The 27,335-nt window shown below is 37.9% G+C and overlaps 1 protein-coding gene across 3 annotated transcripts in view; it reads right to left on the reverse strand.

The window, feature by feature from the left end:
• The window catches only part of HIVEP2 (HIVEP zinc finger 2), a 206,974-nt gene that overhangs the window by 116,218 nt on the left and 63,421 nt on the right, over nucleotides 1-27,335 (reverse strand). Inside the window, exon 1 of one of the 3 annotated variants that reach the window (XM_017887674.1) lies at nucleotides 10,091-10,281. The exons of the other annotated variants lie outside the window; for them this stretch is intronic. The gene's annotated coding sequence lies outside the window, so the exon portion shown is untranslated. Of the gene's footprint in view, nucleotides 1-10,090; nucleotides 10,282-27,335 lie in introns of those variants that run through there. 3 annotated transcript variants of the gene reach the window in all.

The following is a 27,335-nucleotide window of genomic DNA, read 5'->3' on the forward strand; positions in this document are numbered from 1 at the left end:
GACCAGCCTGGCCAATATGACGAAACCCTGTCTCTACTAAAAATAAAAAAATTAGCCAGGCATGGTGGTGTGCACCTGTAATCCCAGCTACTTGGGAGGCTGAGGCAGGAGAATCACTTGAACCCGGGAGACAGGTGTTGCAGTGAGCCGAGATCACAAAATTGCACTCCAGTCTGGGCAATAAGAGTGAAACTCCATCACAAAAAAAAAAAAGAAAAAAAGAAAGAAAGAAAGAAAAGAAAAGAAAAGAAAATGATAAATGAAATGTTTATTGCTGTACTGCTATGCAAGAAGTTGAAGTAATATCCTTTGAAAGTTCTTCCTGGAAAAGAAAGAAATTCTAAGCAAAATCAAAATCTTCATTTTTGTTAAAGTACACCAGTAGCAAAGTGTTAAATCTTTTTTTCTCCCTATAAGTTTTCCTTTTAAAGGAAAGGCAGAAATTCAGCAAAGATCTGTATTCCCCTCAGACTTCCAACATTTTCTGAAAATGATATGAAAAAAACCGAGCCACAATCACCCTTATATGTTATGTACATGCATTGACTTCATATCACTCCCACTCATGTTAAGAAGAATCCAGGTGATAAAAACTTAAATGAACTCCTGATGTGAGGAAAATATATGTATTTTTTAATCACTTGTTTCAAGAATTTAAAAAAATTATCACTTTGGGAGGCCAAGGCGGGTGGATCACGAGGTCAGGAGATTGAGACCATCCTGGCTAACATGGTGAAACCCTGTCTGTATTAAAATACAAAAAATTAGCCAGGCATGGTGGCGGGCACCTGTAGTCCCAGCTACTCGGGAGGCTGAGGCAGGAGAACGGCATGAACCTGGGAGGCGGAGCTTGCAGTGAGCCACGATCGCGCCACTGCACTTCAGGCTGGGCAACAGAGCAAGACTCTGTCTCAAAAAAAAAAAAATTATTAATATGTACATTCATACTATAAAGCTCTACAACAGTGGTCCCTAACCTTTTGGGCACCAGGGACTGGTTTCATGGAAGACAATTTTTCTATGGACTGGCGGCAGGTGGGGGGTTGGGATGACTTAAGCGTATTGAATGTATTGTGCATTTTATTACTATTATTAGCACATTGTAATAATGAAATAATTATACAACTCATCATAGTATAGAATCCGTGGGAGCCCTGAGCTTGTTTTCCTGCAGGAAAACTAGATGTCCCATCTGGGGGTGATGGGAGACAGTGATAGATCATCATGCATTAGATTCTCTTTGGGCAAGTGACCTAGATCCCTGGCATGTGCAATTCACAATAGGGTTCACGCTCCTATGAGAATCTCACGCCAGTGCTGATATGACAGGAGGTGGAGCTGAAGTGGTAATGCTCGCTCACCTCCGCTTACCTTCTGCTGTGCAGCCCAGTTCCTAACAGGCAACAGACCACTAGTGATCCGTGGCCTGGGTGCTGGGACCCCTGCTTTACAGGCTATCCATTGCTGCACAAATTTTATAGTAGTTTTATTCTGCACAAATTTTGCAACTTGTCTAAGCAATAGACTTTTCAAAATGAGAGAAAGCTTCTTTAATTCCCATGTTCCTTATTTAATGTTGGAAAAACTAAAAGAGAAAGAAAAATTAAGTCAACTATCATTTCACAGAAGACACACATCTATTTTCAAGGAAGTTAAAATCTACTTAGACAGTACACGAACATGCATACATCAGATAACAGAAACATCACAACAGAATGACATGCCAGCAAGTAACACCTGAAGACAATACTGTCAACATATTCGAATGCTGAGGCTCATTCACAAAGGAAAACACAGGCTAGAATAACAGACCTCTTTGGTTATGTATGTTTGTAAATAACATAATCATTGTCTTATATATTATTACCAAGTAGCAAAATCTTTCCCCATTCATTGATAGATCAATTGGAATGGCCTTCCCCCGTATGATTCATATATAAGACGAAATTTACTAATAATGAGAAGTTTTGACATAGGTACTAATGGCTTGAGATGAGTAAACCAGATTTTATATATGAAAAACATATTGTCCCCTCCCATGGAAACCAGAGCTATGAGGTAATAACATTGGAGGAACTATAAGCAACATGCCAGAGCAAAGAAGTAATTCTGTTACTTGAAGGTATCCTTGGATAAAATAGAATAGCACCATATACTAACAGAATTTATTTTAAACCCAAATGCACATTTTTCCCATCAGATTGTTGGTAAAAAGTAATTAGTATGAAATGGTAATGCCCCAAATTTAACATTCCAAAAGAATCTGTTTGGGCTTTCTTTCCAAATCATCACGTAAATGCCCTTAAAATTTGCCCTCTCCCTCCAAAGAATTTAATGTCATCTAAGTTCAAAGTTGTCAGTCCCACACTTTCAAATTATAAATAGATAAAACTCAGTGTATGGAACTTCTGTTTAGAAAAGAATTCCATTTCAAAGTGGGCTCCTAAGAAAGAAATGGTAGGTAAGCACACCAGTCCGGGTGGAAGCCTTACTAGAGATTAGAATTTGGTCCACCTACAAGAACAGCTGGCTATTCTGGACAGCTGCAGGATGATGGGGGAAATAGCTTGAGAGCTACTGATTGCTGTAATAATTAAAACCAACAACGACAAAGCGGCACGTGAAGTTTTATACTGTTAGTTAAATTTTTTTTCAGGGAAATTCAGGTTTATAAAGTTAGAGTGGCACATCAGCCCCAGCAATTTGTTAAGACTCTATTATCAATCTTTTATACTGGAATCTGTCAGCAGCCCTACATTCTCTTTTTACACTACAGAGAATAAACGCTAATACCCAAAATGTGTGTTTGACTAACATATTTACAAGAATAAAGCAAATTTATTGTACTAGATTACAGATGTGAAAGATAAGTGTCACTCCTTCAAACAATTTCTCCCAATTTCTCCTACCTTTGACAGTTTCAAAAATTGTGTATGCGTGTATATACATACACACACGTATATAGATACACGTACACAATTTTTGCATTTGCTACATTAGCAAGTCTATTATTATGTAATATATCTATTACATATGTAATATATAATTACATATAATAGGTTATATGTATTATATGTTATATAAAATGTAATATATTATATATTACATATATTATACATTGAATAAATTCTCTGTTCACAGCTCCATAATACACCATGAAATTTAATATGAAACCTCTTATAGCAAAACTATATGTTAAAACAAACTACCAATTATAGCAGTTTGGGTTACTTTAATGTAAATCCTAGATACAAACCAAATCTTTTGTATCTGCCTTGTCCAATGTTCCTGACGTTAACACATTAAGACTGTTTTTATTTCAAAATCTCAGATCCTTTTGGAAATTACAAATTAACTTCTTTAAATTACTAATAGCTATTAACAATTACTATACAAAAAAATAGATTTTCTAAGATATTGCTTCCTGAAGAATCAAAGCATATAGGATAAAATATTACAAAATATTTCTAAAGATAGGACACAGCAAATATCAAGTTATGAATTTTTAAAGAGATTTTAATTGAGTTCTCAGAAAGAAAGAGGAAATAAAATAAGTTTAGAGAAGAGGTCAAATTCAATAGTAAATGTCATGCCAGGTTGAAAGTAAATGAAAAATACCAAAGTCTTCACAATACCTCACATCTACATTCATCTAACTATGCTTTTGCATATTGCGCATTTTGAGGTCCCTGCTCTGTATGAATCTCTTGAACAGAGACTAGGATCCCCCAAGGAATAAGACACACTTCTTTCTGTGGGAAAGTTCACATTCCAGTGAGCACTGATTCAAGGAATATTTGTAGTCCACAGGTCCCAAAAACACACTTATAAGCAAAATCTTTATTTAAATCTCATGCTTATTATTTTATATAATTTTTGTTCCATGTGGAGAAATGTTTATACTGCTGTAAACAAAGATCGTATTAAGAGGATATGTGTGTTAGCAATTTTCAAATTAAATGTGCATGATTTACCTTTGCCCCTACCATTGGAAAGACCAACCAGTAAGCAGTCAGGCCAGCAAAAGGGCTGTAGGGGGTGTCCTTTCTTTCCTCTCTGCTACCCTTGTTGAGTGTTTTACTCTTTTGTCTATCTCTCCCCCCTCAGTCCAGAAGCCTTGAACTAAAACCTGCTTTGGCTCGCTCTCTGTATTTCACCTCCTGCTCAACTCCCAGCCCCATCACCAGCAGCCTACAGGAGTGTCAGCTGGAGCCTGGAGGTCCCTTTAACCAAGAATTCTAGGAACAGCCTAGAAACAGAGGGTAAAGTGCTGCTCTCACAATAGCAGAAAGAGCTGTGTTCCTCAACGTCACAGCTTATCACTCAGAATGAAGTTTTCCAAAGAAACTGACAACCACATTTTAACTTCTTAACTATTACTAATACTTCAAGTACACTACAGGTCAACTCAACTTTTATGACTTAGTGAAAAATAATAAATATTAATAAGAAAAATGTTTATACTTTGAGGATATTGTATATGCACATAGAGGAGCAAAGAAAACCAGAGTCCACACAAAACACTTGTTCACTCAATAATTTTTGAGCACCTAATAACTTCGAGGTATATACATTTGCTCTTATATATATAACTCAGTTAAATGCCTTTATTCTATTGCCTTTCTTTTTAAAGGATTGCTTCTGAGAATTAGAGACTTTAATTCCATTTATCCTCCAAAAAAATAAACACAGGGTAGGGAAAATTCACTACACAAATCTTTCACTCACATTGATGACACTAAATCATGTCCCTCAGAATTCTCCATTCCCTGAAAGTCCTAACCCTGTGAAGATTCATATAGCCAACCAATTCCATTACAAACTGCAGTGACCTCCCAAGGGGCTGAAACATCTATCCAAGTCATCAATTCTCATATAACAAAAGTTAACTATGTCTATATCTATGTCTATCTACCTACACGTGCTAGCACTTAGAATTCAAAAACAGATTTTCAAAAATAGTTTCTTTCAGCAAGAGATTTATTACAGACTAGTTTACTTGGCCACGTGAATTTTGTTTTTGTTTTTGTTGTGGTTGTTTTTTTATTCCTTAATAAGAAAATAAGTCTCTTGACAGCTACTATTGCTCTAGGAAAACCAAATCTCTTCTGAATGATTTCAGACATCCAATATGCTGCCATTTTTATACTCCAAGATAGAATTTGGATGGCTATGTATAACCCATGAATTCAAATTTTGTTTTCTATTGTGCTTCTAATTGCTTATTCAGTTAGGATGTGGGATGATGCACATTAATGCTGTCAGGAGCATTTTAAGAAAATGCTGAATGAAAGACATAAAAATCCTAATTTCATTAAAAATTAGCCAAAAGAGACATTAGGATTATGCTACTAACTAGTGAAGGTCTGAAACTGAGAAGAGCGAAAAAGGAAACACTTTAAGAAATAATGTTACTAGTACTTTTTTCTTTTACTTAGTTCAAAATTCCTGCATAATTAATACAGTAATACTTAATAAATGCCAATGAACCTACCATCTCTTCTCTCTTGAAGTTTAATTAGGTGATTGACTTCAGGCATACTATAAATTATAATGACATTTTAATTACTTTTTTAATGTGCACACTTAAAAGATTTATAAACAGGAACAGAACAGCCCAGTACATTGAAAAGAGGCACACCAAATGAAATGAAGCACATGACCTAGGACAATGACAGGCAGACAATCTGTAGGAGATAGAGGTGAACCAGAAAGGGTTTCACATGCTTCAGTAAACATCAGCTCTACTGCCTTGGGACGAGTTAGGAACAACCTATTCAGGCTTTTTAATAATCTTAACTTATAAGGAAGGAGCTGGATTCCTCTGTCAGTTACACTTCTAGGCCATCCCAAGACAGCCTCTTCTTACAGTGATAAAGCACAGACTTTCGAGGATCAGACCTTGGTTCAAATCCTTCCTTTACCATTGGCCAGCTGGATGACCTTAAAAAAATTAACCTCTCTAGGCTTTGAGTTCCTCATCTGTAAAATTTGTAAATAGAAGAAAATACCTGTTTTGGAGGGCTGAAGTGGAAATTAAATTAGGTAAGCACTATGCTGCACTGGTGAAGAGGCATGCTCTAAATCAGACTTTCTGAATTCTAATCCTGGCTCTGCCTTTAATGCCCTCTAGAACCTTGGGCAAGTTATTTAGTTTCCTTGTGCCTCATTTCCCTCAACTGTAAAATGAAGATAATATCAGCAACAACCTCGAAAACTTGTTGAGAACCTAAATAAGTTAACACACATAAAGCACTCCTGGCTGGCAGATAGTAAGTGCTCAATAGATGTTAGCTACTAATAAATCACTGAGCATAATCACTGATGCACGATACTTGGCCATACTTAATTTTTCTTCCTTTTATACAACCCTTATTTCCCATTAGTAGACAGTTCCTGAAATTCCACCTCTGCTGTGAAATTTTCTCACAGAGTTAGGTCAGTGTTAACTCCTCACTCCTTTATTATCTCTTTCTCCCATGTATGTAGATCCATGTCAAAGTGCCTACCTTTAAGTTTCTATACAATGAGCATTTAGTCTTGGAGATTCTCTTTATGAGGCAGAATAGTAATTCCAAAAGAAATAGGTACTTTGATGCTAAGGACAACGAGGAGAATTACTGGCAAAAGGATAAATATATAAAGCTGTGGAAAGGGCCTTCTCTTTATCTTTCAGTCGGTCTCTCCCTTAGTTGATTCGACCACATCAGGATTTCATTTTACCCAAATGGGGTGAAAGTGCAATGAGCTTCAGGCCAGTGTGGCTACTTACCCCTTTCTAACTACTAAAATACAATTTCCCTTTGCCATGAACTATCTTTATAAAAGTGAAAAGAAAATAAAATTAAGCTACAATCTTCCAGTGAGGATTTTCAGTCCTCCCTGTGGTAAACTGGTGAACAGGAGAAGCTGACAAAGGGTAAGGATCCAGAGGGTTATAAGAAATTTTAGGTAGGGAGGTACTGACTCCAGTATTTCTAAGCTGCTCTGGGTAAGTATGGTGGTACAATTCTTGTAATAAATAATTAGATGTGTGTGTTAGTGTGAATATTTCTTTTAATCCAAATGCACTTATTTAGAAAGCATCACTGTCTGTTTACATCAGAAAATAACGATTTTACTCTTTTGCTATTATGTACTTTCATTGTCTTTTTTTTTCTTTGCATGCTATTAAGTATCAAGTTTTATGTTAATAACTTTACAAGAAGGCTGTGGCCAAACCTGGTGAAGACTACACATCAGTGGTATTTCCTATTATACACGCCAGGCAATCATATATATACTCAACCAGATTGTATTAACTATCAGTGGTATTTATCACCATGGCACCTAATCTACTATATGTTCGGTCAAAGATAAAAAAGTATATGGCTTGAACTGCCTTCCACAAGCCAGTTGTTATCGTCACAGATTGACTGCAACAGATACACTTTTGGTACACAGAATCCGAACACATTATCTCTGACTCTTCCTCCACCCACTTCAGTGACAGCTTTGGTCAGCAACAGCTGCAGCTGATATATTACTCTACTTGTTTAAGAAAGTGGCATAAATACAGAGACGATATAACATAAAGCTGTGAATGCTGGACATGGCTCTTATAAAGTTTTCCTGAGCCAATCAAAAAAACAGGATATGTGCTAAAAGAATTTGCATATGCTGCCAGTTACTTAGAAAACATGTGGACAAATACATGCTTTCAGTAACTAATGAATTAATAAAGGTGGATTAGCTTGCAAGCCTTGGTTGCTATCCTAATGGTTTTAAGGCAATAAAAATTCCAGTAGGATCCCATATGAATTTCTTGAAATGTTGTGCTAGAATAGGTCATTTATTTTTGCATAAATTCCTATTCTCGCAAATAAAAATAAATTTCCAACAGTTTCATGGTCACCCATTGAATAACACGACTTCAAGTCCTATGTATTGTCATTTTATACCTCTAATCTGGCATAGATTAGCAACAGAAAGGAAAAATATGCATATAATAGAACTAGAAAGATCACATTGCAAGACTGCTGTGTCAGTAATTTCCGCTTTCAAGATTTACACAATGCTTAGACAATAGGTATCCTACCGGGCTACAGTTCACTTAACCTCACAGTCCAGCTGATGACTGATGAAGGGTCAAGAGGGTAGCAGACTTTGGGTGCACAACACTTCAATCCTTTATCAAAAATGGCAAGAGGCCACATACTACAATAACGGAACAAATACTTCCTTTTACCGTACAGTAAATTCCTTCCTCTGATTGGCTAAAGCTTCAGTGCATGGTTCACAAGAACAAAAATACATTCTATCATGAGCAAAACACATTTTAAAGAGCAATCACTTAAATCTCGGGCCAAGTGAAATGTCTATATCCCTATAATAATTAATAACCAAGTGTGTCTATTTGTCTCCTTATGCTAAAATGGCCATGAAAAAGTTCATTAGTGGACTTCTGAAATCTAACTCTTCAGCTCATGTTGCACAAATCCTTATACATCAAGACACACACCCACCTATAAAGGCAATTAAACTTTTCAGTATGTGCATGAGGAATATACAGAATGATCTAACTCAATATAGGGCAAACTTTAATAATATTTCCTTCTTTTAAAGTTTTTAAAAAGCCCTATCCAGATCATTATTATAAATTAATTCAGAATCAGAGGACTATATCTATTTTGAAAGAAAATAAGGAGATAAAACATTATTCCAAATGTGTGAAATTCTGGTTAATTGGATTATATTATGGTAAATGAGAGTTAATCAGAAAACACTTACCCTAACCCATATTGTTGAAAATCTTATTTTCATAATTGATAAGTATTGCCTCTATAAGTATGGCATTTTCTCCTTTTTAGTCTGAACATTGATTCAAATTTGTAGAATAATATAGATTCAGCTTAGGTAGAAGACTTAAATATAATGTTGAAAATCCTAGATCAGTGGTTCTCGGCCAAGGGTGATTTTGCCCCCTAGGGGATATTTGGCAATGTCTGAAGACATTTTTGATTGTCACAACTGGGGAGAGGGAAAACTACTGGTATCTATTGGGTATCCTGGTATCTATTGGGTATCTACTGGTATCCTGGCCAGGAATGCTGCTAAACATCCTACATTGCACATGACAGCCCCTCCAAAACAAAGAATTATCTGGAACCAAATGTCAACAATGCAAAGGTTAAGAAATCCTGGCCTAGATGTCGCTTTAAAAAATAAATTATTGAGAGTATGTCATGCTTTCTTCCAGTTACCTACCTCTTCCCTGAAAATGAAGTGCATGTAGCCAAAATGTATATTATAGCTAATCAAAATTTTACTCCATAAAAACAAATTTATTTGATAAATATATATAGTATCAGCTACACACAAATTTCTGACTCAGAGTAAAAAATGATTTCATAAAAATAATGTGTTCGAATGTAATACCCAAATCAATTCAATCTTCACACATTAACATGCATGAAATAATTATCTAATTTTAAAATTTGTTCTCAGTATTTAAAAAATTCTGAAGTACTATACTGAATTTTCTCTGATCACTTTCCCACAACTTAACTCACTTGATTTTTAACATGACAGATAGGGTACTCCAACTTTTAGAGCTATTTATAATCTCAGAACAGAAAGAAATAAATGTAAAAGTATATCACCACTTTTAAAATTTAAAATGTATTAAAAATGTATACTGAATTACAATAAGATTAACCAGTTAAATCAAATTAAGAATTACATTATATATACATTAATTATTTTACTCTACTCTCCAACTTCATTTTATTGACACAGTGACCCAAAAAGGCCTGGATTGAAAGGGAATTAATACTATGAATCTTGTACAACACACACATGTTCAACCATTAGATAGATGCTCATTACCTTCCTTCTTAGCAAAAGGAGAAGACTGATCCTTAATTTCTCCCACAGAACACTGATCCAAAGTGGCCCTTCACAGAGATTGAAATGCAAGTCTCACTCAGAGGCCACAAAGAGACAGGGAGGGGACTCTTAAAACCATCTGGCAGTACTGACCACTGAACGGCTGCGCATTCATGTTCTACATATCACAGACAGAAGGTCCCTGGATCCCACCAAGACCCACCTGGGTCTGCAGCAGCCCACACCCTGCCACTCCTTTGCAGTTCAGCACCAAAGGTTATTACTGACTTGAACATTTTTATACAGCAGAGAAGGACCCGTGGGTTGGAATGAAGAAATATGTCCAGAATCCAGGAGGTCGGCTTCCTCACCATACACTCACTGACCACATGCCTGTGAGCCAGTCCTTGAGTGTCTCTGAGGCTCAGTGTACATATCTGTAAAACAGGTGTTGTTGGGAGGATTAAATGAAATCAATGTACATGAAAGAACTTTATAAACTGCCAGGCCCCATAAAACACATGAATTTGTTTTTTGCGGAATGTACAACAGGGCCTCTCCTTCTTCTTTCCCTGACGTTCCATGAGCATCCTCCTGCCCCCTTTTATTTCCTCTCAAGAGACAGGTCATCAAACTCAACCAAATCCCATCCGATAGAATCTACAACAGTCTGGGAGATGCAAATGGTACATTCCATCACTTTAACATGGAACTCTATTTCTTCCTATAATCTGTATTGAGTGGCAAGTGCTCCGGGTGCATTACTTCACTTAGGCTTCACAACAACCCTACCATATAATAATCATCCCTGTTCTACCAGCAGAAAAGTGAAGCACAAAAAGATTTAAAACTCACCTGATTTTCACAAAGCTAGAATTCAGGGAACCAGGACAGGAGGCAAGACCATTTAATTCCAGAGCCCACACTCTTAACCCCTACCACAAACAACCTCCCATTTTAAAAATAGAGTTGTTTCTAAAACCAAATACCAACTTTTGTGAAGTAAATCTCACAGTGTGCTGAGAGCCAAGCAATGTACAATTACCATACTACATAGATATACTGAATCTTTTCGCTTTGTACACCTACTCTTCCCGACTTTCTCTTGGTCAGGACACTGATAGCAGGAACAGTGAAACCAACATTTTGCCTAAAACAAGGTTCTACCAGTGATTTTCTTAAGTTCAAGAAGAAAGTCGCTTCTCCACTGAGATATTTACAATCATCTCTGACACTGCAGAAGTGAATTGCTGGTATGTTTGGTGAGATAATGCAATCAGTGAATATGTGAAAATAATGGTAATAATAATACATGCTTATTCATAATAACTTCCAGGTTACAGAATGTTTCCATTACACATTATCTCACTAGACTGGATCATCCAGCCATAAGGGGAATAAAAGATGTGCAAATACTGGAAGGAAAAAGGTAAGCCAAGTGTCAGAGTAACCAAAGAGAGAACTAGTGCCCAGGGTTCTTGCTTATTCATTCTACAACCAAAACTGTAATTTTGGAACTTCTGAAGGACTAGAAAAGAACACGTGACTTGTGATTCCAAAATAATTTTGAAATATTTTCCTTTTAAGGAAGATCATAAAACAAAACAAAACTTTTATTTAAAAAATTGTATCTGCATTTTTATATTATAAATATAATCCTAGAAACACAAAATTTACATTATGGAGCACACTGTGTGAAGAGATCAGAAGTAAAAAAATCACAAAAATACATAAGTAGAAAAGTACAATGGCATATGTTTGCATTAATACCCTGTTTGGCCCCTATCCATTTTTACCTCCTCTCTCCCCAGTTGCTACCAGCCCTTGCAGGCAGTTATAATGACTTAGTTTGCCTAACCCCCCCAGGCTTAATACAGGACTTTAAAAGGGACTCAGCTAAGGCATGAAATGGTTAATTGATGGAAATTAGGTACTGTAAAATAAATGGCACATAGACAAGCAACCCTAAGTTCAGCTGAAATGCAACTTTGAGCAAAAGCAAACCACAAATTTAATAGCACTACAACAAAAAATGCTCCTTTTGAACTTGACAGTTCCCAGTCATTCAGCCCAGAGTAATACACAGGGAACAGTCCTCAGAAAGTTCTGTGGTCTCTTCTGAATCACTGCCATTACCCAAGAAAACCCCAGGAAGTGGTTTGCCTGAGTAGCTGGACCAATGCGTAGGTATCAGCTGATGTCTCTCACACATACAAGTCAGTAACAATGGGGACATTGTGAAACCAGGAATAACCTTCCTTATCTTTAGTAGTTGGGGAAATCATTTCTAACTCAGTATATAACTTGGGAACAGGTCAAATGGTTAATTATTCACTGAAAGCCTAGTAATTAATCTGTGTTAGATCAAATATCATCAGACCTGAATAACATAAGGATGTCCGATGTCTGGAACAATGAGTCTTTGGAATCGCTTCCATAAAGCAGCAAAAAATCTTTCCTAAACAGTTATGACCAACAAAGCCTAATGCAGGCAGTTGCTGGCAAAGACCAACAAAGCCTAAATACAGGCAGTTGCTGACAAAAATTAATCAAAATGGACCGTGATTTCATAAAACCTTTCAAAGTCAGTTTATTTTAAAATATAAGTTGATGCCATCTTTTTCTGCTCCAGCAAATGGTTGGTGCAAACCACAGTATTATTAGGTGAAACTCTAGCTGCTGATAAATCTGGGCAGTTGCAAGCCAGTGAGCTCTCCCGGAAGAAAACCATGCAATGTCACAGAGTCCATCCTCACATGTTTTTATCTAACAACCAAAGGAAAAGGTCCAAGACATCCTGCCAAACCAAAACTAAGAGATAGTGTGATTTACCTAAACCCAGAGATCTGAACTATCTAGCTACCTCTTTTCTGCAACAGAAGTTAGCCCTTTAATGGCCACGATTGAGGATCATAAAAGGAAGTTATGATTTCATGCAGTATTGGGTTTCTTACAGTTCATAAATTTCCCACTGGATGCTTTTCAATGTATTAGCCCAATAGTTAGCACCCTTTTTGACTGATTTGGCTATTGTTTTTCTATATTCCCAGTATCTACAATCCCAACTTCTGGAAGTATTAATTATCCAAAGGATCTAACAAGGTCACAAGGGCAACAATAAGATACAACTTTTACCCATAACAGCAATATTCCCCTCACAAGAAGAATCTGCAATTCCAATTCTAAAGCATTACACAGCAACCCTTTTTTACAGAAACCACACAGCTTTGACCCCAGCAAGAGCCCGCTGCACAGAAACATAGAACAGATTCACCTGTCTTCAACACTCAGCAGTATATGTAGCAAGAGCTCTCCAGCTCTCCTGTGCAAAGTCGCAGCCACCTTTTGGGAAATCCTTTATATCTATTCACTAGAAAAAAAAATGGCTGTGTGCCCCCAATCTAAACAAGATATTTAAAGAAGCAGACTTTTTTTCTTATCTCTACTTTCCCAAAACAAGTGGATGCCTTAAAAACAAGCTATTTATTCAAAACAGCAAATTCTGGGATGGACTGAGAATTAATCCAATCACCAACATTATTTTGAACACCAATACTATTGACTAGTAAATGATGTACACCATGATTTACCATGGGCTATACTAAGTGTCTTTTATGTTATTAAAACTTAAAAAATCATTGTAAGTATATTTGACTAAATTATTTGAAAACAATTAAATAGGGAATCCTTTCCCCATTTCTTGTTTTTGTCAGGTTTGTCAAAGATCAGATGGTTGTAGGTGTGTGGTATTATTTCTGAGGGTTCTGTTCTGTTCCATTGGTCTATATCTCTGTTTCGGTACACACATGTACTCTAGAACATAAAGTATAATAATAAAAAAAAAATTTAAAAAAAGAAACCAATGAATCCATGAATGGAATATATGATTACTTTCAATTTTGAGCACACATTTTCCAGCCACTCTGTATTGACAGAAATACACCATTTGCATATACTGAATTTGGCACGGTCATATAGCATTAGGTTCATATATTATATGAAAAAACAAGCCTTCTCCCCATTACCTCTTCCTATCCTGGCCTATGAGAATCTTAAGAACAGCCTCCAACAGAATGATAATAAATTAACATATTCATAAAAAGAATAGATGAGGTGTTCCCTAGCTCCTGAATCTTTTTAAGTTGACCAATAATTCTTCTAATTATCTAAGGAATGAGCAACATCCTTCTAAAATACTGAGTTTTCTGGGATCTGACCATCATCAAAAGGAACACACAGTTGCACCAATCCCTGAGCACTTAGCATGACTTCAGTCTGAAATGGGAGGACACACCGTACTTAAATTCACCCACTACAAATGGTTCCCCTCCACTCAGCCATTTGCTATTAAAAGAACCAAGCTGTTCTGAAGATAAGCAGGAAGAGGATATTCAAAATGTGTAGGCGGGATATTTTCACAGAGCTTCTCTAAATTCCAAATACCTGAACAAACTGAACCAAATTAAAACTCAAGTTTTAACCTGAGTTAATAAAAAATAATGTTCACTTCCTTTTCAACTACTCATGAACATATTTTATATAAAACTTAAATGAAATAAAATCTATAACAAAACCTTTGGTAAGGTTGCTTACAAATGTTTTCAAAACACCATGAAACCAGAAGTTTACATTTCCATTTTTAGATTTTTTTCCTCCAGCTCAAGCTTAACAAAGATATACCTGTTTAGTTGCTTTTTTAAAAAATCTATTTTTGTCCCATATAAATTAGTAAGCAGGCTAAGCATGATTACTGTTTTGAAATCAGTGTTTTCAGAATACCGCACGCCCCCATTGAATTATAAGGCATGTACTGAGTATATCCTATATGCTATCACCATGGAAGTTCAAAAGAGTTATAACTATAAACCATAGCCCTATGCCTAAGGGCTAAAAATTAGGACAGGAAAGACATGTATATATAAAACAATTACACTCTTCTATGAGGGGTAGAGTCAAAAGAGAAGAAGGAAAATTATTGACAAATGCAACCAGCAAGGACCAAAAAGAAGGACACTCAGGAGGGAAGAATATGAGCAAAGGCTTGAAGATCTGAATAAACATGGTCCATTTATAGGACATTAACGAGGTCAACTGGACCAGATCAAAGGGCTTAGAGACACGATAAGAATTAAAACGGGCTAGGTAGGGCAGGGTCAGAGGTTCCCTGTCCTGACACCTTTGGTTTACACATAAGGAAGCTAGGCTCAAAGTGGTGAATGAGTCAACAAATTCTTCCTATACACCTCTTCTCTACTAGGCACTGAGATGCAGAGGTGAATAACAAAGTGTCAGTGACCTCAGGGAGTCCACACTGGGGACAGTCAGACAAAAAATACAACAACTATTAAGCTGATCATTTCAGATTATGATCATTTCTATGAAGTAAAAATGCAATAAAAACTGAACTACGGATGGATGAAGGAAACTGCTCAAACTTGGGTCACAGATGGCCTGTCCAAAGAAGGGACATTTGAGTTGAGACTTAAACAATGACAAGGAGCCATGCAGGGGAGATGCAGGTAAAAAGCACTGCAAGTAGGAGAAACAGTAAGTGCAAAGACAGGGACAAAAACAAGCTCAGCAAGTTTAAGGAACAGAATGAAGGCCATTATGACTGGAACCCATCTGGGAATGGGGTGTGTAGGGGAAAATGAGCTCAGAGAAGCAGAGCCCTATGGGCCATGGTGAATAGCTTGGATTTTATTCTAAAGGTAAGGAGAATGAATCTATTAGAGAATCTTTAGCAAGGAAGGGTGTTATATAACTTATATTTAATAGGCTATTCTAGGGAGTGTGGAGACAGGGAAGCCTGTTAAGAGCTTTTGCAGCATACAAGGCCAGATGCTGGTGGCTTGGACTGAAACTATAGCAGAGCAGAGAGTAAGAAGACATGACATTCAGCATTTATTTTGGAGAGAGAGCCAGAAGCACTTACTGGATTAAATGTGAGTCTTTGGGGAAGGAGAGGAATCCAGGATGAATTCTGGAATTATGGTCTGAGCAACAAACATGGTTGATTTACTGAAACATGGTTCTGTTTAGTGAAATGGAAAGGTTTGGTGGAGGAGCACAGCTGTAAGTAGGGAGTCATTAATAGTTCTCTTTTGCCGATTTCAACTTTGATATGTCCATTAGACAGTCAATTGCATGGATTTAGGAGGAATACAAGTTGAGAACTCCTGATAAGATCCATTAATGAAAATAAAACTTTGAAAATTATTAGCATATTGATGATATTCTAAACCATGCTGGGATATCTGCTAGAAAGATAATTTAGATAAAGAAGATAGAAGGATTTAGATAGAACCCTAGGGGAGTCCAACACTTAGGGGAAGTCTAGCACAGAAGACTGACAGGGCTAGATGGGAGAAAGTGTACTGTCATGGAAGCTGGGAGGATCAAGCATTTCATTAAACAAGACAGAGTGGTCAACTGCTCAATATGTTGTTAAGAGTTAAGAAGATAAAGACAAAGAATGACCACTGGCTTTGGTAAGATATATGAGAGGTGAGGAACTTAAGACAGTTAGTAAAGATAAATTTGAGGAGTTTTGGTGAACAGTAATGTTTTCAGGGTCACAAAGCAAGTTAAAGGCCAAGCAATTTAAAACAGGTCTCTGGATTCCACTTCCTGTGCTATTTTTGTGGCTCTAAGCTACCTCGCATCCTATGGATAATAAAGACCCTCTGAAGAACTTTGAGCAGGAAAGAGGGGTACAGAAAGAAAGTTATTGTAAAATTAATCTGATAGCAGTGTTTGAGATCAATTCAAGACAGAAGCTTCCATAGTAGACAGGCACAGTGATGAGAGCCTGTATTACTAGACAGCAACAATGGAGAGGAATAGGCCATAGGGACAGCTCCAAAGAATGCACAAGGCCAGGGAAAGTTAGAATGATTCCCAACGAGTGCCACTGATCCCAAGAACCATCCAACAAGATAGGAGAAAATAAAGTGGTGAAATGCAAAGAGGGCTAAGCACTTTTGAAAAATTCTATTATAAGGATATGCCACACAATGCCTGTATTTAAAAAGAAGACATAAGTCAGGAGTAGTGGCTCACACCTATAATCTTAGCACTTTGGGAGGCCGAGGGAGGTGGGTCACTTGAGTTTAAGGCCAGCCTGGGCAATGTGGCCAAATCCCATCTTCACACACAAACACACACACACACACACACACACACACACACACACACACAAAATGCAAACATTAGTTGAGCGTAGTGGCATGGGCCACCTGAGTCTCAGCTACTCAGGAGGCTGAAGTAAGAGGATCACTTGAGCCCAGGGGGTTGAGACTGCAGTAAGCTGAGATTGCACCTCTGCACTCCAGCAGGTGTGATAGAGCAACATCTTGTCTCAAATAAAAACATAAAAGTAAATAGGCTGGGCGTGGTTGCTCAGGCCTGTAATCCCAGCACTTTGGGAGGCCGAAGTGGGTGGATCACAGGGTCAGGAGATCAAGACCATCCTGGCTAACATGGTGAAACTCTGTCTCTACTAAAAACACAAAAAATTAGCCAGGCATGGTGGCGGGTGCCTGTAGTCCCAGCTACTCGGCAGGCTGAGGCAGGAGAATGACGTGAACATGGGAGGAGGAGCTTGCAGTGAGCCGAGATTGTGCCACTGCATTCCAGCCTGGGTGACAGAGCAAAATTCTGTTTCAAAAAAAAAAGAAAAAAAAATGTAAATAAAAGTAAAAATAGGGCATAACAGTTTCTACAGAAGTATCAACTTTGTATATTTTGTCCTTTTCTTTATTATCATATATGGTCACTTTTACCATTGCTAATGCTTTGAACAAAATCTAAACTAGTCTTCTTGGCCATCTTTACCATGTAGTCCAACCTGTGCACTAACAAGCTCATGAAGTACAAGTACACATATGTCTAGTTAGTTTTAATCAAGAATGCCCTCTTTAATTATTCAAGTTTTATTAGGTGACTGCTAAGTAACTAAGGCCAAGTGAAGAAAATATGGCCACAAAATAAATCAGTATTTCCAATGAATACCACAATACAAATTTTTATTTAATTCCCTAGAAAGTAAATAATGTAATATCACAGTTCAGAATTGAAATTCCTTCCCCAGAACATTTCCATTCAACACTATTTAGGATTTATGCATCTTGTTCCTGCCCTAAAATGATTTATTACCAAAGTCCAAACAGTATCTTATTCCAATGTATTGTGTATCGTTATATACCTTTGGTTAAATTAGAGAAAGTAAAGAGAAAAAAAATGCAAAGTTTGGCTGTTGAGCACTTCATATTCCTAAACTATATCTTTACCGACCTTTTAATTCCAACATGTGAAAAGCACTAGAAAAAGTAGGAGACCTCCTGAGATCATAGCCTCCTGAGAAACTATGCTATTTTCCCCAAAAGAAATACACTGGTACAAGGAAGTGGGAAACAATGAGGGTTATAATATGGGCTTGTAAAAGGTATTTCAACTATTCTTTAGCTTTTGTGATTAGAAAGATGCATTGCTTAATCGTGGAAATGCAACTGAAAGAATGCACAGGCAAAATTTCCAAACAGGTGCTCGGATTGTGTGTGTGTGTGTGTGTGTTTGTGTGTGTGTGTGTGTGTGTGTGTGTCTTAACATGGAGCCCAAAAGGTGATGCAGCACTCTTCCAATATATTCTTTAACTAATCCTCAAGAAAATATTTCCATCATTGATTTTTATAGGAGTGGAGGCAATCTTGATATTCCCGGCAATTGTCAGGCATATTTCTGATATCATTTAAACTTCTGATGCAGTAAATTGTCTCCAAAAAACTCTGTCAAAATCCACATGACATTGGCTTCAGTACAATGAGAAAATGATGGAAACAGAGTGTACTCTAAAATCACATTAACACAGACTCATTAATCACTGCGTTGCTAACAAATGTTCCCAATTTCAACATGTATTTCAAAGCACAGCTCTACACCCTTCTGTATACATAATTTTCCAAACGATTCACATCTAAATGGCAATGAATTTATACATCCATTAAGATAACAACTGAGAATGCATTTTGAAACAAGTATTCAGACCTAGAGTTTCTCTGGGTGTGAATTCATGAATTCAAAGCCTGTTTCTCGCCTTACTGGTGAGAGCAGCTGAAGCAGGAAGGGATGGTGCCGGCAGTGGTCAAAAGCCATCCATAACCCCATGTGAAGTCAGTGGCAACCCTCTCCAAGTTCCATATGAGACAAGCAGGCACTGAGGATGACATCAGGGAAGTACAGAGTGTTTTCTGTGCCTCCCCAGATGTCCTGGCAGGAGACAGGCTTTTCCCAATCTAAGGGAAAACCAGCCAGGAAATGTGTCTCAGTTGACAGCCCCAGATCACAACTTCTGAGTGGTGATAAAAAGTGACTGTAGGGACACTGAAAGGCCTCTCTGCAATCCTGCTGGGACTGAAGGCACCTCGCCTCATCATCCTAATTACAGAAGTCCTAGGGTTAGAATAGAGATGGGGCTCCAAGGTGAGGACATGATGTGGGGCAAAGGACCTTGGACTTGAACTCAGAAGATCTGGTATCTATTTCTGGCTCTGCCACTTATGAACTGTGTGGCCCTGGATATATCATCCAACATGTCTGATGCTCTATTATGTTATTTATAAACTTAGAAAAAGAGAAACATATATCCTCACTATCATATGGCTTTTGCAAGAACTCAATGAGATTATGTGTGTAAGAGTCATCGGTAAATTAGGAAGGCCTGCTAAAATGGCGATTTCTCACTTTATGGAGGGGCACATCCTTTATACTGTAGGCAAAGGGTACTCAGTGAAACTTTTAGATCTTCATAGTAACCTATTAAACGTGACGTTTTAGGAAGATGGGCCTTGCAGTGGAATAATGAACTGACCACAAACAGAGTAATTTGAGTCAGGAGCACCAGCTAAGAGGCTGTAGTAGACCAGGCGTGGTGAAGTAGAACCTTTCTATGGTAGTGGCACTTAAACTCTCCAGTAGGGGGCTTTTGAGGAAGAACATGGATGTTGAATGTTGAGCACAGGGTTGATAATAAATTAGAGATGATTGTTCTCTGAGCTCCTGCTAGAATAAACTCCATCCTCCAACCTCTTGAGCCCTCCACTAGCACTGCAAATTCAACCCCATTATCCTCTTGACCTGCTCCTTCTTCTCTATCTCAAACTCAGATCCCCACTTGCTAATGCAAGACCCCCTTCTCTCCTTGGTTTTCACTTCTTCACAGCTGCTGGAGCGGCTCTTTGCTCTCATGTTGACTTTGGGTCCCTGATTCTCAACCACCCCAGGCCATCTGACTTCAGCTGCCTGAGCAGCTGCAGATCACACAGTCAGATACTTCATTAACACCCTCCCCAGGCTTCCACAGTCTCTTCTCCAGGCAAGCTTCCAGCCTCCTTCTGACACTCCCATGCCCATCTCCAAACACTGCTCACCCACAGGCTGCGTTCTGTTTCCCTTTTTTAAACTGCAATCCCAGCAAAAGTCACTCAATAGTAGCACCTGGGCCATGATCTCTGACTTCCAGTGAATTCTCTGAGGACCAAGACTATGTCTTGTTCATATTGTATCTACAAGCACTAGCACAGAACCTGACACATAGAATAACTGCAATTGAACACCAATTTCAGTAATGAAATTGATAATTTGGAAACTCTATAATTCATCTCACCTATAATGGTGCTTTTCTTGGCTTCCACCTACCCCTCACTACTCCTCTTAGTCATCTTTATTAGATTCTATTTTTCATTCTGTCCCCAAAGCAGGAATATTTCCCAGGATTCTAAACTCAGCTCTCATATTCTCTCTTTGCTCTCTCTCCAGCAGAGAACAGTTCCCACCAGCAAACACAGTAGAATGTCAAGACATTTCAGATATTCATCCTCACTAGGACCTAAATTCAATGCTCCTGCCAACAACCCCACAACTTGCACCCTCCCTCAGAGGGTGAAGCCACACCAAAAAAATTGACTCCAATGAGAAGGAACAAAGGTCAGAGAGGAACTGGACCCTCCCAGTGGAGACAGCTGAGCCTCAAGTGGGACTGACAGGCAAGCCTTTGCCACCAGACAGTCAGCAGTGTGTCCTACATTGATGACAAAGACGCCTCTCTTCTCAGGGATCATTACTTGCCTTTAAAAGTCCAGGTTCTCTGAGGCCTGGGAGCTTTGTACCTTTAAAGGCGTTCGGTGTCCTCTCTTTGAGACAGTCTTCCATATCCAAGAGAAAGGTTTGCTTCAGCACTTCATTACAAATGGGGAAAGCTGCCCTACACCTGAGACCCTAGCCCAAACCTGCCCATTTGGCCTGCGTAGCTCAGACTCTCTTCCATCAAGTCCTCAGGCAAAGTTCAGCCTACAACTGGGCTCTTCCTAGATTCCTTACATCCATCAATGCCTTGGCACAATTTGAGGCCACAATCACAACTGCAGGTTCCTCACACCCCTATCTTGACAGAACAGTTATATAAAATAAAATGTGTCTTCTCCCCAGCAGTTCTGGTCTCTATTAGTGGAATTTCCATTCCTTGAACCACTGGAGTTCAAATGTAAGGCATCTTTGATATCTCTAGTACTCACTTTGGAACAAGCATGAAATGTCATTTTTTTCCCAATACTAGACTCAAGTTTCTTGGGGAAAGAAGTTTTTATCTTATGCTTTATGGTTACAATGCATAGATCCTCTTTCATGGTTTTACTGTATGTTTCTGGATCTTCTTAAGCTTGTTCCCTCAGGAGGGAAATAAATGCTTTATTGGACTATGCCATGAGGCCTTATGAATACCTCTCCATTCATATAAAACTAACCTAAATAACAGAAGCAAACAATTTTGGATATGGCCTTACCCAGTTCACACAGGAGTCAGGCTATGATTTTATGGAAAATTAGGCACTTGTGAGCAATTAGTTATTTAAACATCTATAAATCATGATGTCAATAATTTTTAAATGTCCAGTAAAAAACCCAAAAGTTTGGAAAGAGAATTTTTTTAAGACAAATTCTGTAGCAAGTGAATTAATTCCAAGAAAAATGAACATAGACAACTAGAGCAGCCAGTTTTGAGACACAGTAAGAATGGTCCTACACATGTTATCAGAGTATATTCCTGTGTATCCTTTAGTTCTGAAGCAATCAGATAGTGTCATCTAACTTTAGTGAAATTAGAAGAATGCCTTTAACAAAAATTATTGGACCTGAGTTCTGTCATCTGTATTCGAAAATACGGTCTCTGAGGTCCTGCTTTCAGCTGTCAGGATAGTTAGACCTCACAGATCTCCTTCTCTCATAGAAAATACATCTTCTTCCAAGTAAAAAGAGTAGAATAAAATATTTCCACTAAAATGCACTTATCCCTACATACTATGCCTCCCCGGAGATCTGTGTCTCTCGCTGAGTTCCCAGTCTCATGCTGTATGAAAGTCCTTCCTAAAAGCCACCATTCAACATGAGCTTCTAGTCCTGCTGACTCAAATGATGACATCTTGTTATAGAAATCTGAGTGCCTCACAGTGGATCTACACATCAGTTACTGACAGCCACTGCCAACCTCTATCACAGGAAGATTAAGATAACACAGTTAAAGCTGTAAACACTGCCCTAATTATCAGAGTTTGCTACCATTATCAAGGCTGCAGGAGGACTCTACCCAGAGTCATCACGCTCTCTCCTGACATCATATATATGAGGTCAGAGCCTTTCAGCTCCTAAGCCGCAGCAGACAAGCTCCAGCGAGCAGAGCTTATCCTTAAGCCACTGTCAATACAATGTGTAATTTTGAGTATAAAGCCCATCCATTTATTAGGCCTCATATTCTTCATCTATAAAATGACTACAGTGAAGTATGAAACATTTTAAAACTTGGATAATCACTAAGAAGAATTCCTAAAGCTAAAGAGTCCTTCAACACCATTAACTCACTGATTACATAGAAAAGAAGTAGAAGAGGCAGAGTGCAGTAGCTCATGCTTGTAATCCCAGCACATTGGGAGGCCAAGGTAGGAGGATCACTTGAAGCCAGGAGTTTGAGATCAGCCTGGCCAACACAGCAAGGTCCTGTTTCCACAATAAATAAATAAATAAATAAATAAATAAATAGCCGGGAGTGGCAGTGAGCACCTGTAGTTCTAGCTACTCAGGAGGCCGAGGCAGGAGGATCACTTGAGCTCAGGAGGTCAAGGCTACAATGAGCTATGATCACGCCACTGCACTCCAGCCTGGGTGACAAAGCAAGACCTTGTCTCTATAAAAAAGAGAAAGGAGGGGAGGGGAGGGGAGGGAAAAGAAAGAAAGAATCATACATACCCTCTCAGAATGAGCTTTAGCAATGGGTCATTCCATTGTTCTGACACTGTCAATTAGGAATCTTCCTAATTTTAAGAGTTTCTCTTTATTGTTTACTTAATGCTGGCATAATGTACCTTTAAGAAGGTAAAATTAAGTGTGACCTTACCTCAATGTTTTAGGCTGGTTTTTGGTGTTAGCTTCACTTTCCTAAACCCTGCAACTTAACAGGAAGCTTAGTGAAAGGACCACATATTAACCAGGAAACTGCATCAGCTGCACTGACCAAAGCTGATAAACTAACCACCCATACTACATTCAAATAGTCTGATCATCTATAAATAATAAAAGTGTCTCCATAGAAACCAAGTATACAGGGAAATCTGCTCACAGTACGGGATCTGCTTTGACAAAAAGACTTCACTTCAAGCCAAGATTTTGCTCTAACTTAGGTTTACACATCATCATACACAGACAGCATTAGATATCACACCTTTGGAATTTCACAGTACTGAAGATTACAAAAAGCTCTGCACATGGAGAGATAAAGGGGGGAAAAGCTTTGGGAGAAAAGATTTGCATATGTAGTTATAAAAATACCAAAGCAGATTCCATGCTAAGCTCTGCCAAAAACGGAACAATTACTGTTGCCCATCAGCACGCAGCCTTGAAATTATATTCTCTACTCTAAGCAGAAGCAGTCATCAGATTATCAAAATGAGGTTATCCTGACTCAATTCAAACAGTTTTTATATGGAATAAGCACAATGCAATCAACAGACAAGCACCTATTTCCTTCCCACACAAACTATAATCTTTTGTGAAATATATTTTTAATGAAGAATACATAACCCTCCTACATGTTTACTTCTGCCCTCATACTCCTCCACATACAAGCACACATACATTCTAAAGAAAGGGAGAAGGATTTTATAGCTTCTAATAACATCCCTTACAATGTAAGGCAAAGAACAGTAGCATCTGAACGTTATAACCGTCAAATGTAACTTTGTCATATAGTGTGATGCTTATGAAAGTAAAGTTCATCTCCAGTGGCTCCTCAGGAAAAGTACAATGAAATCAACATAAACAATGGATCTCACCAATATTTTAATAATTTATTTCTAATTAGATGCATTATGAAGGCTTAATTCATTCAACTACTAATGACTCAAAACTCACAGAGCTCTGAGTTTAACCTTTCGCAAATTTCAAATTATAAATTTCTTGTCATGAGTCATCCTGCTATTCAAGAAGCAAGTTTTCAACAGGAAGGTTTTTCTTTTTTGTAGGTAATGTTTATAGTGACAGTCATTTTTCTTTCTCCTTCAATCCCTTGAATTTTAAATGTCTAAAATTGAAACAATATGACTTGACGGGTGAAACATTTTTTCCATTAGGATAGCTGATTTGAAATGAGGCTATAAAAATAATTATGAATGTTCATGCCCACTTAACAGAATTGTAAAACAGATCAAAGTTTAAAATCTCTTTTCCACTAGGGTTTTTTATCCTACACACAATATCTGTTTGAGGGTACTGGATCCTGGAATGCATCTCATAATTTGCTTCCTAGGAGGGACACCATTAAGAAATTAATTACAGTGACAAGCAGCCTTGGTCATCTCTTACATTAAGGGAATGTAAGAGATTCCTTTGTTCTGGACAAAGAAAAAGGAATAAAACTTGGTAAGCCAAATCAATAAGTGTCTTTAAAAAAAAAAATAGCCTTAAAAGATCAGCAAATCAATGTTGCCTAAATGTGTGAACGATGCAATCCTATTACACTAAAAGGAGTGTTTCAATTTTGCCTAATTGTCATTTTAAAAAAACAAAAACAAAATAATCGCTGAAAAGGTAGACTAAACAAACATGGACAAACTAGTGTCGTTTCATTCACACCTAAACTACACCTCATCAGAAGAGAACCTTGTCTCCTTAATTCAGCAAAAGCTCAAGAATTAATTTTGCAAACAAAGTAGCATAGGGGAAGGATAGAGACAGGAAGAGAAAGAACAGGAAGAGAAAGAACGGGAAGAGAAAGAACGGGAAGAGAAAGAAAAGAAGGAGTTAGGAAGACAGACTAGGAAAAAAGTTGGGAGATGGACACCGTTATCCAAAAGCAAATGTAGCTGCTGTAGCTGATGACTAAATCTCACTACATCCAGTTCAGGAATCTTATTCACACGTGTGTAAGAAAGAGGTAGGGAAAGGCAAGACAATGAGAAAACATTTTGTGCATTCAGTTATAAAGCATTTTCAGACAAATACACTGCTCTGCTCGCCAAAGCATGCTGATAAGAGGTGCAGGTTAACTTTAAAAATCACCTCCAGATAGATACCCAAGCATATAGAGATTAAAAACAACCCTAAATTCCTACATAGCACTAGGAATGCTGGCACATCTTTAAATTCAAGACCTCTGTTTTTATACAGGATTGTAATTGTCCAGTTGCTCATGGACCAATCTAACTGATTTGGAAAACAAAATCTTAACTAATTGAAGAAAACTCGGTGCCTTCTCCAGTCAACCCCATGGAGTTACTCTGCGCAGCCCATGGCAAGGTTCTGACCGCCGGCTTCCTTAGGTCCAGGAAATGCACCTTTCCCCACACACAGCCACGGAGGAGGGCTAAGAAACAAACTGAGCCAGAATTGCTGCTGTTCACAAAAGGAATTCCCCCTCCCTTCCCCTCCTTCTCCCTCCCCTTTCTTCTCTCGTCCCTCCCCCATCATCGCTGGAGAATAATATCACTCTGCTACCTGCCTTGAGCAACACCGTGAGCCCCTGTCTTCAAGCATTCAGGGAATTTAACAGCCTGGAAATTCCTGTTGTCCATTCGCTGAGGTCACAGATAAAGCTAAACAACAAGCCGTGGTTCCCATCAATCATAAGTCACTCACTGATAGAATGTATGGTAGGAGACCTGATGGAAGCGAGTCACCAGAGAAAATACCCACTGATGACGCATATCCAGGCATAAAAATAGTTACAGGGCCCTCAAAGGGATTATTCAACAGCCTACATTTAGACTTTCTTACAAGAGACCTGAAGTCAACGTGCTGCAGTTAAGTGGCTGGAGAGTTGAAGTTTAAGCTTCCTCAACAGACTTAACCACAAAAAGCTGTTTTAAATAAGCTCCCACAATAACAAGCTGTTTAGTAAATTTGAACACAACTTTATGAGCCCTAAACAGTACCACCAACTATCTTATAAAATGCCACATAATCTTCTATTTTATTCACTTTCTCCTTCAAATAATGATTTCTCTTCTTTAACTCGTAGTCCCCAAGCAGTAATATTTAATCAGTCCAAAGAAATACAGCCTTAGTTGCTTTCCAAATAAACTTTAGGAAAACAACACAAATTGCTTTCTGCATCTAGATCTTTATAAAACATGCTTTTAAGTAAAGCTTAATTGCAAATTTCACCAAAAAAACCTGACATTTTGCCCACTGTATTTGCAGTTATCTTTTTCATGAATTGGTTTGATCATTTACAGAAATAATTACCACATGTGTTGCATACACCTACTAAATATGGTATCTTATACAAAGTAGGCATTATTATTGTTTGACAAGAGTGAATGAATGGATGCATCAATCAATGAAATCTTATGTGCAAGTATTTTAATTTAGCAAATGACAAGTAAGATGTTAACTAAGATTGAAATTCTGGTTTTTTTTTTTAATTTTATGAGGCGGGAAATAACTTTTTACACGTATAACCATTTTAATAGTTTTCAAATCATCTGTTCTGTTTTCCTCCCACTCAAACATATGCATAGCTACCCTGCAAGCAGGTCGTTCACAGAACTTTCATATCAGAAAATGCTGGATTTTGGTACATTTTTATATTTGAATATCTAAAAATGCTCCCTTCCCAGTTTGCCTTAAACAAATGTGCTGACACAATGAACAATGAAGGCAACTGGCTATGACAGAACCAAAAATTCTGCCTCAGAACTTGAACACTTCCGATTTGTAACACCCTATTTGTTAGTCTATTATAAATCCTTTCCTAATTGTGGACAGGTTTCCATTGTTACCCAGTTAATTATTAGCCATAGAAATTTATCTGTGATAGAATTTATCTCAGTGCTTAATGTTATTAACGATCTTGCCCACACAAATGGCAAAAACCTGTTAACAACACTGCTGTAACTTTTGACAAAACATGTTTAGGGCTTTACTCT

This window comes from Rhinopithecus bieti, unplaced genomic scaffold, assembly GCF_001698545.2.
Source record: "Rhinopithecus bieti isolate Rb0 unplaced genomic scaffold, ASM169854v2 scaffold_17771, whole genome shotgun sequence".
Taxonomy (NCBI): Eukaryota; Metazoa; Chordata; class Mammalia; order Primates; family Cercopithecidae; genus Rhinopithecus; species Rhinopithecus bieti.